At 41.4% G+C, this 16,229-nt stretch overlaps 5 non-coding genes across 5 annotated transcripts; all 5 read right to left on the minus strand.

Moving 5' to 3' along the window:
* Positions 1-4,709: 4,709 nt before the first annotated feature.
* Positions 4,710-4,782, minus strand: trnav-aac (transfer RNA valine (anticodon AAC)). The gene has a single exon. It is a non-coding gene; the product is annotated as a tRNA-Val (tRNA).
* A 4,007-nt stretch (positions 4,783-8,789) lies between these two features.
* On the minus strand, positions 8,790-8,862 carry trnav-aac (transfer RNA valine (anticodon AAC)). Its single transcript has one exon. It is a non-coding gene; the product is annotated as a tRNA-Val (tRNA).
* Positions 8,863-10,838: 1,976 nt separating this feature from the next.
* On the minus strand, positions 10,839-10,911 carry trnav-cac (transfer RNA valine (anticodon CAC)). The gene has a single exon. It is a non-coding gene; the product is annotated as a tRNA-Val (tRNA).
* A 1,976-nt stretch (positions 10,912-12,887) lies between these two features.
* Positions 12,888-12,960, minus strand: trnav-cac (transfer RNA valine (anticodon CAC)). Its single transcript has one exon. It is a non-coding gene; the product is annotated as a tRNA-Val (tRNA).
* Positions 12,961-14,936: 1,976 nt separating this feature from the next.
* trnav-aac (transfer RNA valine (anticodon AAC)) lies at positions 14,937-15,009 on the minus strand. Its single transcript has one exon. It is a non-coding gene; the product is annotated as a tRNA-Val (tRNA).
* Positions 15,010-16,229: the final 1,220 nt, after the last annotated feature.

Genomic DNA, 16,229 nt, shown 5'->3' on the forward strand with positions numbered 1-16,229 from the left:
CAACCACAGTTCAATAACTGTAGGTCTGGAACCGGGCGGCGCTTCAGAAGACAGGTCCAAAAGGCAAAGTCATTGTCTCGGTCTCAAGTGCTCTGATCATCAAGTAAAACCACACAGAAAAAATGGTTTTACAATGGTTTGCTCTTATTTACAGTATTATCTATCAGTTGGCTCGTTGCTTTAGAGGTATGATTCTCGCTTCGGGGTTATTAGTTTGAAAGTGACGAAAGGTTACCGGTTCAAATCCCGAACGAACAATTATTTTGCCCGCGAATTATGAACTTGCTGTTCGAACTTCTGCAAAAAAAAACACTGGCATTGATACAGAGCTTTTCACGAACTCAGGACGTCCCAAAGCGCTTTATAACCATTGAAGTACCTTTGAAGTGTTGCAATGTGGGGAAAGGCGTGCCCAAATCACCCCCACATGAATCTCAACACGTTGGGAAGGTGCAAAGAATCAGGCGCCTCAATGACTTGGACTTTCTTTGAATGAGTTCTGCTTGTAACTGCACTCGAGCTTGAAACAGCTCCTGGGCCTCCATCTCACGGGAGCAGAGTGTGGTCGCTGTGCAGCGGTTAGCGAGTCGGTGACGAGCTCGGTGTTGAGACGCGTCGCTTTCAATCTATGAAATTTCACCAAGGTCCAGAGAATAGAAACGTTGAATGGAACAGACCCTGTGAGCGATGGACTGAAGGGGACGGCGCTCCGAGCACAGCTGGGAAACGCGCAGAGCAGTAAAAGTGTTCGCAACAATAAATGTCAGATTTATTAATCCTGCAACAATTAGAAGTATAATTAACAACAGCTTTTAAACAAATCTTTGCGAATTTTAGCCGAGGAACTCCAACACTTTATAGTTCCGAGTTCGATATACAAGTTGCTCAAACCTTTATCGAATTCTAAAGTATCTGTTCCAAACTTTTGATATCTTTTCCTTACCTCTACTACGTGACAATTTGCACGTTTAATAGTGTAACCTAACACAACTGGCCACCTTCTGATGGAAGATTTTCGACCTGAAACGTTAACTCTGCTTCTCTCTCCACAGATGCTGCCTGACCTGCTGAGTGTTTCCAGCACTTTTATTTTTATTACCCGACCTTGTTACCAAAGTGTCACTTCACTTATCTCCTTACCACACTCCTTCCTTACATGTAGCCTTGTCCGACAAACAGGCTCCATTGGCACAACGGGATGTTCTGCTTCAGGCATTAATTGGAACTATAAGGGGAACCAGTGGAGGCAGCATATTTGGATTTTCTAAAGGCATTCGATAAGGCACCACGTAACAGGTTGTTACACAAGATAAGGGCTCATGGGACTGGAGGTAATGTATTAGCAAGAATAGAGGATTGGTTAACGGACAGAAAACAGAGATTAGGGATAAACGGGTCATTTTCAGATTGGCAGGCTGTAACTAGTCGGGTGCCGCAAGGATCAAGTGCGCATGCTTCAGCTATTTACAGTCTATATTACTGACTTAGATGAAGGGACAGAGTGTAATGTATCCAAGTTTTCTGATGATCCAAAGCTAGGTGGGAAAGTAAGCTGTGAGGACACAAAGAGCCTACAATGGGATATAGACAGATTAAGTGATTGGGCGGGCAATGAGGCGGCAGACGGAGTATAATGTAGGGAAATGTGAGGATATTCACTGTGGTAGGAAGAATAGAAAAACAGAATATTTTTTAAATGATGCAAAGCTATTAATTCATTCATTCTGCAAAAGAAAGTTGTCGGTTTATTAATGGTAATTAAAACAATTCTAAATTTTCCCGTCAGCTGAATCCAGTCAATTTCATCAGATTTTGATTTTAAAACTGTGTTATAAAAGTTACGTTTCTCATCAGGAATCGATCCCGTGTTACGGAGGTGAAAGGACTGGTTTTCTGAATCATTTAAAGGTGATCGCTATGAATCACGCAGCATTGATTTAAAATCACGGCTACAATTTGTTTCGGTGCAGAAGAAGGGGATCGAAAATGACGATAAAATCACTATGCAACGCCCGCGGTGAGAGAGTTTGGAACTTACAATTAAGTTGGTACTGCGAAGTAATCGCTGAGCTGATGCTGACGCCGGTCAATGAATGAGAAACCGTTCAATATAAAGGATGAGCTCACAGACACCAGGCGCAGTGCAGTCTGGTCAATGTCAAGCCTCTCCTTTCTTATTCAGAGACATGAGCGGGAGTCAGACGCCACAAACTTTAACTAAAGGCACAGATGCGAGTAATACTTCCAAAACTTTTCACTGTAAAATTATTCACTTTATTTAATGGCTGACTGCATTGAATCTGAAAATGATCACCATCAGATTTTATGCTCGCTGCTGATTCGCTTTTCCGTGGACACTAACGCTCCGGTTTCCGTAATGCAGCGACGATCATGTTCCCCTCCTACATGAACAGTTCCCAAATCGAGCCCGGGTGGATATGTTCGAGTGGAACATTTTTATTCTGCGCAATAACCGGCCGGTTATATTGAACAAAATTTGCCCCAGATTCCTGATGTCCTAAGTAATAAACATTTTAAAACAGCCTCCTAAAATACGATGGGCCTTGAAATTGCGATCGGAGGTTTGGCGCCAGCTTACACCTCCGAACCGAGAAACAAATCCCAATTAACTGGTGTCTCCAGAGCTTCGCACTCTTGCGGTCTTGGGCCTGCTGGCGTACGCAAGCATAAAGGCCCACGGATACCATTGGCGCTCACGGTTCGGCAGCATCCGTTGGCCAGGCCAACGAAACACACAGGGGATTCCTATGATGCTTTATGTACGGAATCCCATAAGCATAATAGAAATCTCCAAATAAATAACATTTCACACCACGGAAGTAAGAATAAATGGTCACATATTCAAAATAAATGAATTTAATTAAGCATTCAATGGTCTCATTCTGTGCCGTTATGACTCCTCTCTGCCCCACACAACAGTGAGAGGGAAATAGAGGGAGAGCACGATTCCAACGAGGAAGAGGTGCAGGAAGTTTTTATACAGTTCTTCTTATGTCAGTAAATCTTTTAAAATTATTTCACTTGAACTTTTTCAGTTCAACTTTTCCAAGGAGCATTTCAAGGAACTGGGAAGAAATTAAAAAATTGGGGTTGTTAAAAAACAACTACCCGTCGGGGAATTGAACCCCGGTCACCCGCATGAGAAGCGGGAATGCTCACCACTATACTAACGTGGAACTAAAATCTGCAGTGTTTGATCAGAACTAGAAGCTAACTGTGAACAGAGTGAGAAAGAGACAGACAGGCAGAAAGAGAGACAGGGACAAAGAGGGAGGCAGAGACAAAGAGAGTGACAGGGAGAAAGAGAGAGGCAGAGACAAAGAGAGAGACAGGGACAAAGAGAGAGGCAGGGACAAAGAGAGTGACAGATAGAGACAAAAAAGAGAGACAAGCACAAAGAGCGAGTGGCCCCAGGGATGAGTTGACTTCAGTTATGTTGAGCGACTGAGAAGCTGCAATTGTTTTTCCGCAGAAGATTAAGAGGAAATTTAATCGAGGTTTGTAAATTTACAAGATGTTTTGATAAGAGTAAATAAGGAGAATCTGTTTCCAGTGGCAGGAGTGTCGGTAACTGGAGGACACCGATTGAACCTAACCGGCAAAAGGTACCAGAGGGGAGATGAGGAGTTTTTTTTACCGCAGCCAGTTGTTGTGATCGGGAATGCGCTGCCTGAAAGGGCGGTGGAGCAGACACAATAGTAACTTTCAAAAGAGAATTGAATAAATCATTGTAAAGGAGAAATTTGCAGGTGTGCAGGTTAGGTTGATTGGCTGTGATAAATTGACCCTTAGTGTTAGGGGGATTAAATACGTGGGGTTACGGGGATAGGGTGGGATATGTGTTCGTGTAGGGGTTACGGGAATCGGGTGGGATATGTGTCGGTGCAGGCTCGATGGGCCGAAATGGCCTCTATCTCCATTGTGGGGTTTCTGTGTGATTCTGTGTGAAACATCAGGGGAGTGGGATTATTTGAAGAGCTCTTTCAAAGTGCCAGCGCAGACTCAATGGGCTGCATGGCCTCCTTCTGTGCCGTATCAATCTATGATTTAAAATTCAAATTGAATGTTTTGAAATATAAATGTAAAACTTAAAGTTTTAAACCTTGACAAAATTTACCTAAACGAATTTTAAGTGTATGTTGATAGATTTTAGTTAACCAACGGTATTAAGGGAGCATTGAAGTCTGTGAGACACCTCATAATTGATTCTATAATCATTAATCAACCCACAACATTTTGTTGCGCACTGCAGGAATTGCTAACATGTATACCGGATGACAGTCAAACTTCAATAACTTTTTATAGAATCATAGAAAATTGCCTGAACCGCTGTGGTTAATGAAGGGAATTTTAATGGTTGAGTTCCGTATACACCTTGGAATTCTGGAAAACATGGTTTGTAGTTTGCAGAAACGGGGCTTAGATCTGCTGCTGTGAACCGAGGTAAAGCTGCAGGATCCTTGAATAATCTTTCATAATTCAACTGAAAGCAGCCGGAATGTGCAACTTTGAGAGGGGCTGTCTGCACGGTCAGGGCAGGAAACGGAAGTGAGCGAGCGAAACCGTAGTGTTCTGTGTGTGTGCACAACTGTACAGTATAACACAAATGTAACAGGACTTTGTAACATTGCATAACAAATGCGAATTGATCCATTTTTCTACGATTTAAATGAACATGATTTACAAAATGTTTCCGCCCGGTTTCGAACCGGAGACTTTTCGCGTGTTAGGCGAACGTGATAACCACTACACTACGAAAACGCTGGATCAAACAGTCGCCTTTTGCTATACATCTATGAATCTATGAAGAAAGTTTTTAAAGTTTGACTGCCACCCAGCAAACATGTTACAATTTCCTTCAGTGTGCAACACACATTTTTGTTGGTTTTAATACAATTATTAAGATTCTCACAGACTTCAATTGTCTTTGTCAGAACTGAAATCCCTGACTGGGAATCAAACCTGATTGTTTTCTATGATGATAGGAGGTCCTATGAGGGGAGATTGAGCAGATTGGGCCTATAATCTCTGGAGTTCAGAAGAACGAGAGGAGTTCTCATTGAAAGGTACAATTTTCATGCAGGGCTTGAAAGGGTAGAAGCTGAGAGGTTGTTTCCCCTGGCTGGAGAGTCTAGAACTAGGGGGCAGAGTCTCAGGATAAGGGGCCGGCCATTTGAGAGACAGATGAGGAGACATTTCTTCACTCAGAGGCTTGTGAATCTTTGCAATTCTCAACCTCAGAGGGCAGTGGATGCCCAGTCATTGAGTATATTCAAGGATTTGGGAGTCCTTTTACACAGAATACAGAAATTAACGTTTGTGAGCTTAGCCTTTATATTGAGCGGTTTCTCGTCCTTTAATCGGTGCCAGCTTTCGCTGAGCGGTTCCTTCGCAGCACTAACTTCTTTGTAAGTTCGAACTCTGTCTCACCGCGGGCGCAGTCTGGGCTTTTTTCAATCCCCTTCAACACCGAAACCCATTAAAGCAGTGATTTTAATTTAGCAGCGTGACATTTTTCGAGGCACCATTAAATAATTCAATAACGTATTCCTATCAGTGTTGCGAGCTGGGTTCGATTCCCGGTTAGAGAAGAAATTTTGATATCACCGTTTCTTATTCATGAATGCGATGTAATTTTATTAAATTAATTACATGCATCTAATGTGAATAAATAAGAACTGCTATAATCACCATTAATTAACCGGTAACTTTATTTTGCAGAATGAAAGACATGATAATATGGTTACTGAGGGACAGTCGAAACTTCATTCATTTATTTTGCTCTTTGCATCTCCTGAACTGTTAACCCATATCTCATTTTACACATTGCATTTTAGGAGAATAGTTTAAAATCTTCATTGCTTGAGAGATCAGCGATCTGGGGCAAGATTTGTAAAATTTATCGGGACCGGCTATTTCACAGAAAAAACCTATTCTCTCACATGATGTTTTCAGACCACACACTGACCAATCTTTGCTAGGCCCCAAGTGGATGATCTGACACTTGAACGCGTTGAACTCCATTAATCACTGGTCAGGGGAGATTTAATAGAGGTGATCAAAGTTATGGGGGAAAAAGTTTCCACTGGCAGTAGTGTTAGCAGGGCTATGGGGGACGGCGTGCGGAGTGGGACTGATTGGATAGCTCATTCAAAGATGCATCATGAATTGCTCATTTTAACCTGCGATTGATAGATTTTAGTTAACCAACGTTATTAAGTGATCATTGAAGTCTGTGAGACACTTCATAATTGTTTCTATTATCAATAATCCACCCACAACATTTTGTTGCACACTGCAGGAATTGTTAACATGTATAACGGATGACAGTCAAACTTTAATAACGTTTTATAGAATCAGAGAAAATTGCCTGAACCCCTGTGGTTAATGAAGGGAAGTTTAATGTTTGAGTTCCGTATACACCTTGGAATTCTGGAAAACATGGTTTGTAGTTTGCAGAAACGCGGCTTAGATCTGCTGTTGTGAACCGAGGTAAAGCTGCAGGATCCTTGAATAATCTTTCACAATTCAACTGAAAGCAGCCGGAATGTGCAGCTTTGAGAGGGGCTGTCTGCACGGTCAGGTCCGGAAACGGAAGTGAACGAGCGACACCGTAGTGTTCTGTGTGTGTGCAGAACTGTACAGAATAACACAAAAATAACAGGACTTTGTTACATTGCATAACAAATGCGAATTGATCCATTTTTCTACGACATAAATGAACATGATTTACAAAATGTTGCCCTCCGGTTTCGAATCGGCGAACGTGATAACCACTACACTACGGAAACGCTGCATAAAACAGTCGCCTTTGGCTATAAATCTATGAATCTATGAAGAAAGTTATTAAAGTTTGACTGTCACCCAGCAAACATGTTACAATTTCCTTCAGTGTGCAACACACATTTTTGTTGGTTTTAATACAATTAATAAGATTCTCACAGACTTCAATTGTCTTTGTCAGAACTGAAATCCCTGACTGGGAATCAAACCTGATTGTTTTCAATGATGATAGGATTGTCCTATGAGGAGAGATTGAGTAGATTGGGCCTATAATCTCTGGAGTTCAGAAGTACGAGATGTGATGTCATTGAAGGGTAGAATTTTCTTGGAGGGCTTGAAACGGGAGAAGATGAGAGGTTGTTTCCCCTGGCTGGAGAGTCTCGAACTAGGAGGCAGAGTCTCAGGATAAGGGGCCGGCCATTTGAGACTCAGATGAGGAGACATTTCTTCACTCAGAGGCTTGTGAATCTTTGCAATTCTCAACCTCAGAGGGCAGTGGATGCTCAGTCATTGAGTATATTCAAGAATTTGGGAGTCCTTTTACACAGAATACAGAAATTAACGTTTGTGAGCTCATCCTTTATATTGAGCGGTTTCTCGTCCTTTAATCGGTGTCAGCTTTCGCCCAGCCGTTACTTCACAGCACCAACTTCTTTGTAAGTTCGAACTCTTTCTCACCGCGGGCGCAGTCTGGGCTTTTTTCAATCCCCTTCAACACCGAAACACATTAAAGCAGTGATTTAAATTTAGCAGTGTGATATTTCTTGAGGCACCATTAAATGATTCAATAACGTATTCCTATCAGTATCGCGAGCTGGGTTCGATTCCCGGTTAGGGAAGAAATTTTGATATCACCGTTTCTTATTCATGAATGCGATGTAATTTTATTAAATTAATTACATGCATCTAATGTGAATAAATAAGAACTGCTTTAATCACCATTAATTAACCGGTAACTTTATTTTGCAGAATGAAAGACATGATAATATGGTTACTGAGGGACAGTCGAAACTTCATTCATTTATTTTGCTCTTTGCATCTCCTGAACTGATAACTCATATCTCATTTTACACATTGCATTTTAGCAGAATGGTTTAAAATGTTCATTGCTTGAGAGAGCAGCGATCTGGGGCAACATTTGAAAAATTTAACCGGACCGGCTACTTCACAGAAAAAAACTATTCTCTCACATGATGTTTTCAGACCACACACTGACCGATCTTTGCTCGGCCCCAAGTGGATGATCTGATACTTGCCCGCGTTGAACTCCATTAATCACTGGTCAGGGGAGATTTAATAGAGGTGATTAAAATTATGGGGGAAACAGTTTCCACTGGCAGGAGTGTCAGCAGGGCTATGGGGGAAGAGCAGCGTAGTGGGACTGATTGGATAGCTCTTTCAAAGATGCATCATGAATTGCTCATTTTAACCTGCGATTGATAGCTTTGAGTTAACCAACGGTATTAAGGAATCATTGATGTCTGTGAGACACTTCATAATTGTTTCTATTATCATTAATCAACCCACAACATTTTGTTGCACACTGCAGGAATTGCTAACATGTATACCGGATGACAGTCAAACTTTAATAACTTGTTATGGAATCATAGAAAATTACCAGAACCCCTGAGGTTAATGAAGGGAATTTTAATGGTTGAGTTCCGTATACACCTTGGAATTCTGGAAAACATGGTTTGTTGTTTGCAGCAACGCGGCTTCGATCTGCTGTTGTGAACCGAAGTAAAGCTGCAGGATCCTTGAATAATCTTTCACAATTCAACTGAAAGCAGCCGGATTGTGCAGCTTTGAGAGGGGCTGTCTGCACGGTCAGGGCTGGAAACGGAAGTGAGCGAGCGACACCGTAGTGTTCTGTGTGTGTGCACAACTGTACAGAATAACACAAATGTAACAGGGCTTTGTTACTTTGCATAACAAATGGGAATTGATCCATTTTTCTACGATTTAAATGAACATGATTTACAAAATGTTTCCGCCCGGTTTCGAACCGGCAACTTTTCGCGTGTTAGGCGAACGTGATAACCACTACACTACGGAAACGCTGGATAAAACAGTCGCCTTTGGCTATAAATCTATGAATCTCTGACGAAAGTTATTAAAGTTTGACTGTCACCCGGCAAACATGTTACAATTTCCTTCAGTGTGCAACACACATTTTTGTTGGTTTTAATACAATTATTAAGATTCTCACAGACTTCAATGGTCTTTGTCAGAACTGAAATCCCTGACTGGGAATCAAACCTGATTGTTTTCAATGATGATAGGATTGTCCTATGAGGAGAGATTGAGCAGATTGGGCCTATAAACTCTGGAGTTCAGAAGAACGAGAGGTGTTCTCATTGAAAGGTAGAATTTTCTTGGAGGGCTTGAAAGGATAGAAGCTGAGAGGTTGTTTCCCCTGGCTGGAGAGTCTAGAACTGGGGGGCAGAGTCTGAGGATTAGGGGCCGGCTATTTGAGACTCAGATGAGGAGACATTTCTTCACTCAGAGGCTTGTGATCTTTGCAATTCTCAACCTCAGAGGGCAGTGGATGCTCAGTCATTGAGTATATTCAAGGATTTGAGAGTCGTTTTACACAGAATACAGAAAGTTAACGTTTGTGAGCTCTTCCTTTATATTGAGCGCTGTCTCCTTCTTTAATCGTTGTCAGCTTTCGCTTGGCGGTTACTTCGCAGCACCAACTTCTTTGAAAGTCCGAATTCTGTCTCACCGCGGGCGCAGTCTGGGCTTTTTTCAATCCCCTTCAACACCGAAACACATTATAGCAGTGGTTTTAATTTAGTAGTGTGATATTTTTCGAGGCACCATTAAATGATTCAATAATTTATTCCTATCAGTGTTGCAGGCTGGGTTCGATTCACGGTTAGGGAAGAAATTTTGATATCACCGTTTCTTATTCATGAATGCGATGTAATTTTATTAAATTAATTACATGCATCTAATGTGAATAAATAAGAACTGCTTTAATCACCATTAATTAACCGGTAACTTTATTTTGCGGAATGAAAGACATAATAATATGGTTACTGAGGGACAGTCGAAACTTCATTCATTTATTTTGCTCTTTGCATCTCCTGAACTGTTAACCCATATCTCATTTTACACATTGCATTTTAGGAGAATAGTTTAAAATGTTCATTGCTTGAGAGAGCAGCGATCTGGGGCAACATTTGTAAAATTTAACGGGACCGGCTATTTCACAGAAAAAAACGATTCTCTCACATGATGTTTTCAGACCACACACTGACTGATCTTTGCTAGGCCCCAAGTGGATGATCTGACACTTGCCCGCGTTGAGCTCCATTAATCACTGGTCAGGGGAGATTTAATAGAGGTGATCAAAATTAAGGGGGAAACCGTTTCCACTGGCAGGAGTGTCAGCAGGGCTATGGGGGAAGAGCAACGGAGTGGGACTGATTGGATAGCTCTTTCAAAGATGCAATATGAATTCCTCATTTTAACCTGCAATTGATAGATTTTAGTTAACCAACGGTATTAAGGGATCATTGAAGTCTGTGAGACACTTCATAATTGTTTCTATTATCATTAATCAACCCACAACATTTTGTTGCACACTGCAGGAATTGCTAACATGTATACCGGATGACAGTCAAACTTCAATAACTTTTTATAGAATCATAGATAATTGCCTGAACCCCTGTGGTTAATGAAGGGAATTTTAATGGTTGAGTTCCGTATACACCTTGTAATTCTGGAAAACATGGTTTGTAGTTTGCAGAAACGCGGCTTAGATCAGCTGTTGTGAACCGAGGTAAAGCTGCCGGATCGTTGAATAATCTTTCACAATTCAACTGAAAGCACCGGAATGTGCAACTTTGAGAGGGGCTGTCTGCACGGTCAGGGCTGGAAACGGAAGTGAGCGAGCGAAACCGTAGTGTTCTGTGTGTGTGCACAACTGTACAGAATAACACAAATGTAACAGGACTTTGTTACATTGCATAACAAATGCGAATTGATCCATTTTTCTACGATTTAAATGAACATAATTTACAAAATGTTTCCGCCCGGTTTCGAACCGGGGACTTTTCGCGTGTGAGGCGAACGTGATAACCACTACACTACGGAAACGCTGGATCAAACAGTCGCCTTTTGCTATACATCTATGAATCTATGAAGAAAGTTTTTAAAGTTTGACTGCCACCCAGCAAACATGTTACAATTTCCTTCAGTGTGCAACACACATTTTTGTTGGTTTTAATACAATTATTAAGATTCTCACAGACTTCAATGGTCTTTGTCAGAACTGAAATCCCTGACTGGGAATCAAACCTGATTGTTTTCAATGATGATAGGATTGTCCTATGAGGAGAGATTGAGTAGATTGGGCCTATAATCTCTGGAGTTCAGAAGAACGAGAGCAGTTCTCATTGAAAGGTACAATTTTCATGGAGGGCTTGAAAGGGTAGAAGCTGAGAGGTTGTTTCCCCTGGCTGGAGAGTCTAGAACTAGGGGGCAGAGTCTCAGGATAAGGGGCCGGCCATTTTAGAGTCAGATGAGGAGACATTTCGTCACTCAGAGGCTTGTGATCTTTGCAATTCTCAACCTCAGAGGGCAGTGGATGCTCAGTCATTGAGTATATTCAAGGATTTGGGAGTCCTTTTACACAGAATACAGAAATTAACGTTTGTGCGCTCATCCTTTATATTGAGCGGTTTCTCGTCCTTGAATCGGTGTCAGCTTTCGCTCAGCGGTTACTTCGCAGCACCAACTTCTTTGTAAGTTCGAACTCTGTCTCACCGCGGGCGCAGTCTGGGCTTTTTTCAATCCCCTTCAACACCGAAACACATTAAAGCAGTGATTTTAATTTAGCAGCGTGACATTTTTCGAGGCACCATTAAATGATTCAATAACGTATTACTATCAGTGTTGCGAGCTGGGTTCGATTGCCGGTTAGAGAAGAAATTTTGATATCACCGTTTCTTATTCATGAATGCGATGTAATTTTATTAAATTAATTACATGCATCTAATGTGAATAAATAAGAACTGCTTTAATCACCATTAATTAACCGGTAACTTTATTTTGCAGAATGAAAGACATGATAATATGGTTACTGAGGGACAGTCGAAACTTCATTCATTTATTTTGCTCTTTGCATCTCCTGAACTGTTAACCCATATCTCATTTTACACATTGCATTTTAGGAGAATGGTTTAAAATGTTCATTGCTTGAGAGAGCAGCGATCTGGGGCAACATTTGTAAAATTTAACGGGACCGGCTACTTCACAGAAAAAAACTATTCTCTCACATGATGTTTTCAGACCACACACTGACCGATCTTTGCTCGGCCCCAAGTGGATGATCTGATACTTGCCCGCGTTGAACTCCATTAATCACTGGTCAGGGGAGATTTAATAGAGGTGATCAAAATTATGGGGGAAACAATCTCCACTGGCAGGAGTGTCAGCAGGGCTATGGGGGAAGAGCAGCGGAGTGGGACTGATTGGATAGCTCATTCAAAGTTGCATCATGAATTGCTCATTTTAACCTGCGATTGATAGCTTTTAGTCAACCAACGGTATTAAGGGAATATTGAAGTCTGTGAGACACTTCATAATTGTTTCTATTATCATTAATCAACCCACAACATTTTGTTGCACACTGCAGGAATTGCTAACATGTATACCGGATGACAGTCAAACTTTAATAACTTGTAAAAGAATCATAGAAAATTACCTGAACCCCTGAGGTTAATGAAGGGAATTTTAATGGTTGAGTTCCGTATACACCCTGGAATTCTGGAAAACATGGTTTGTTGTTTGCAGCAACGCGGCTTCGATCTGCTGTTGTGAACCGAAGTAAAGCTGCAGGATCCTTGAATAATCTTTCACAATTCAACTGAAAGCAGCCGGATTGTGTAGCTTTGAGAGGGGCTGTCTGCACGGTCAGGGCTGGAAACGGAAGTGAGCGAGCGACACCGTAGTGTCCTGTGTGTGTGCATAACTGTACAGAATAACACAAATGTAACAGGACTTTGTTACTTTGCATAACAAATGGGAATTGATCCATTTTTCTACGATTTAAATGAACATGATTTACAAAATGTTTCCGCCCGGTTTCGAACCGGGGACTTTTCGCGTGTGAGGCGAACGTGATAACCACTACACTACGGAAACGCTGGATCAAACAGTCGCCTTTTGCTATACATCTATGAATCTATGAAGAAAGTTTTTAAAGTTTGACTGCCACCCAGCAAACATGTTACAATTTCCTTCAGTGTGCAACACACATTTTTGTTGGTTTTAATACAATTATTAAGATTCTCACAGACTTCAATGGTCTTTGTCAGAACTGAAATCCCTGACTGGGAATCAAACCTGATTGTTTTCAATGATGATAGGATTGTCCTATGAGGAGAGATTGAGTAGATTGGGCCTATAATCTCTGGAGTTCAGAAGAACGAGAGCAGTTCTCATTGAAAGGTACAATTTTCATGGAGGGCTTGAAAGGGTAGAAGCTGAGAGGTTGTTTCCCCTGGCTGGAGAGTCTAGAACTAGGGGGCAGAGTCTCAGGATAAGGGGCCGGCCATTTTAGAGTCAGATGAGGAGACATTTCGTCACTCAGAGGCTTGTGATCTTTGCAATTCTCAACCTCAGAGGGCAGTGGATGCTCAGTCATTGAGTATATTCAAGGATTTGGGAGTCCTTTTACACAGAATACAGAAATTAACGTTTGTGCGCTCATCCTTTATATTGAGCGGTTTCTCGTCCTTGAATCGGTGTCAGCTTTCGCTCAGCGGTTACTTCGCAGCACCAACTTCTTTGTAAGTTCGAACTCTGTCTCACCGCGGGCGCAGTCTGGGCTTTTTTCAATCCCCTTCAACACCGAAACACATTAAAGCAGTGATTTTAATTTAGCAGCGTGACATTTTTCGAGGCACCATTAAATGATTCAATAACGTATTACTATCAGTGTTGCGAGCTGGGTTCGATTGCCGGTTAGAGAAGAAATTTTGATATCACCGTTTCTTATTCATGAATGCGATGTAATTTTATTAAATTAATTACATGCATCTAATGTGAATAAATAAGAACTGCTTTAATCACCATTAATTAACCGGTAACTTTATTTTGCAGAATGAAAGACATGATAATATGGTTACTGAGGGACAGTCGAAACTTCATTCATTTATTTTGCTCTTTGCATCTCCTGAACTGTTAACCCATATCTCATTTTACACATTGCATTTTAGGAGAATGGTTTAAAATGTTCATTGCTTGAGAGAGCAGCGATCTGGGGCAACATTTGTAAAATTTAACGGGACCGGCTACTTCACAGAAAAAAACTATTCTCTCACATGATGTTTTCAGACCACACACTGACCGATCTTTGCTCGGCCCCAAGTGGATGATCTGATACTTGCCCGCGTTGAACTCCATTAATCACTGGTCAGGGGAGATTTAATAGAGGTGATCAAAATTATGGGGGAAACAATCTCCACTGGCAGGAGTGTCAGCAGGGCTATGGGGGAAGAGCAGCGGAGTGGGACTGATTGGATAGCTCATTCAAAGTTGCATCATGAATTGCTCATTTTAACCTGCGATTGATAGCTTTTAGTCAACCAACGGTATTAAGGGAATATTGAAGTCTGTGAGACACTTCATAATTGTTTCTATTATCATTAATCAACCCACAACATTTTGTTGCACACTGCAGGAATTGCTAACATGTATACCGGATGACAGTCAAACTTTAATAACTTGTAAAAGAATCATAGAAAATTACCTGAACCCCTGAGGTTAATGAAGGGAATTTTAATGGTTGAGTTCCGTATACACCCTGGAATTCTGGAAAACATGGTTTGTTGTTTGCAGCAACGCGGCTTCGATCTGCTGTTGTGAACCGAAGTAAAGCTGCAGGATCCTTGAATAATCTTTCACAATTCAACTGAAAGCAGCCGGATTGTGTAGCTTTGAGAGGGGCTGTCTGCACGGTCAGGGCTGGAAACGGAAGTGAGCGAGCGACACCGTAGTGTCCTGTGTGTGTGCATAACTGTACAGAATAACACAAATGTAACAGGACTTTGTTACTTTGCATAACAAATGGGAATTGATCCATTTTTCTACGATTTAAATGAACATGATTTACAAAATGTTTCCACCCGCTTTCGAACCGGGGACTTTTCGCGTGTTAGGCGAACGTGATAACCACTACACTACAGAAACACTGGATAAAACAGCCGCCTTTTGTTATAAATCTATGAATCTCTGACGAATGTTATTAAAGTTTGACTCTCACCCGGCAAACATGTTACAATTTCATTCAGTGTGCAACACACATTTTTGTTGGTTTTAATACAATTATTAAGATTCTCACAGACTTCAATGGTCTTTGTCAGAACTGAAATCCCTGACTGGGAATCAAACCTGATTGTTTTCAATGATGATAGGATTGTCCTATGAGGAGAGATTGAGTAGATTGGGCCAAAATCTCTGGAGTTCAGAAGAACGAGAGGTGTTCTCATTGAAAGGTACAATTTTCTTGGAGGGCTTGAAAGGATAGAAGCTGAGAGGTTGTTTCCCCTGGCTGGAGAGTCCAGAACTGGGGGGCAGAGTCTGAGGATTAGGGGCCGGCTATTTGAGACTCAGATGAGGAGACATTTCTTCACTCAGAGGCTTGTGATCTTTGCAATTCTCAACCTCAGAGGGCAGTGGATGCTCAGTCATTGAGTATATTCAAGGATTTGAGAGTCCTTTTACACAGAATACAGAAAGTTAACGTTTGTGAGCTCTTCCTTTATATTGAGCGGTGTCTCATCCTTTAATCGGTGTCAGCTTTCGCTTGGCGGTTACTTCGCAGCACCAACTTCTTTGTAAGTTCGAACTCTGTCTCACCGCGGGCGCAGTCTGGGCTTTTTTCAATCCCCTTCAACACCGAAACACGTTATAGCAGTGATTTTAATTTAGCAGTTTGATATTTTTCGAGGCACCATTAAATGATTCAATAATTTATTCCTATCAGTGTTGCAGGCTGGGTTCGATTCACGGTTAGGGAAGAAATTTTGATATCACCGTTTCTTATTCATGAATGCGATGTAATTTTATTAAATTAATTACATGCATCTAATATGAATAAATAAGAACTGCTTTAATCACCATTAATTAACCGGTAACTTTATTTTGCAGAATGAAAGACATGAACTGATAACTCATATCTCATTTTACACATTGCATTATTATTTGAATGGCAATAGATTGGGAGAAGGGGAAATGCAAAGAGACCTGGGTGTTCTTGTGCACCAGTCGCTGAAGGTAAGCATGCAGGTGCAGCAGGCGGTTAAGAAGGCAAATGGTATGTTGCCCTTTGTAGCAAGAGGGTTCGAGTACAGGAACAAGCATGTCTTGCTACAGTTGTACAGGGCCTTGGTGAGACCACACCTTGAGTA

The sequence above is a fragment of the Somniosus microcephalus genome, unplaced genomic scaffold, assembly GCF_052327205.1.
Source record: "Somniosus microcephalus isolate GS21.2 unplaced genomic scaffold, FLI_Smic_1.0 unresolved_chr4, whole genome shotgun sequence".
Lineage (NCBI taxonomy): Eukaryota > Metazoa > Chordata > Chondrichthyes > Squaliformes > Somniosidae > Somniosus > Somniosus microcephalus.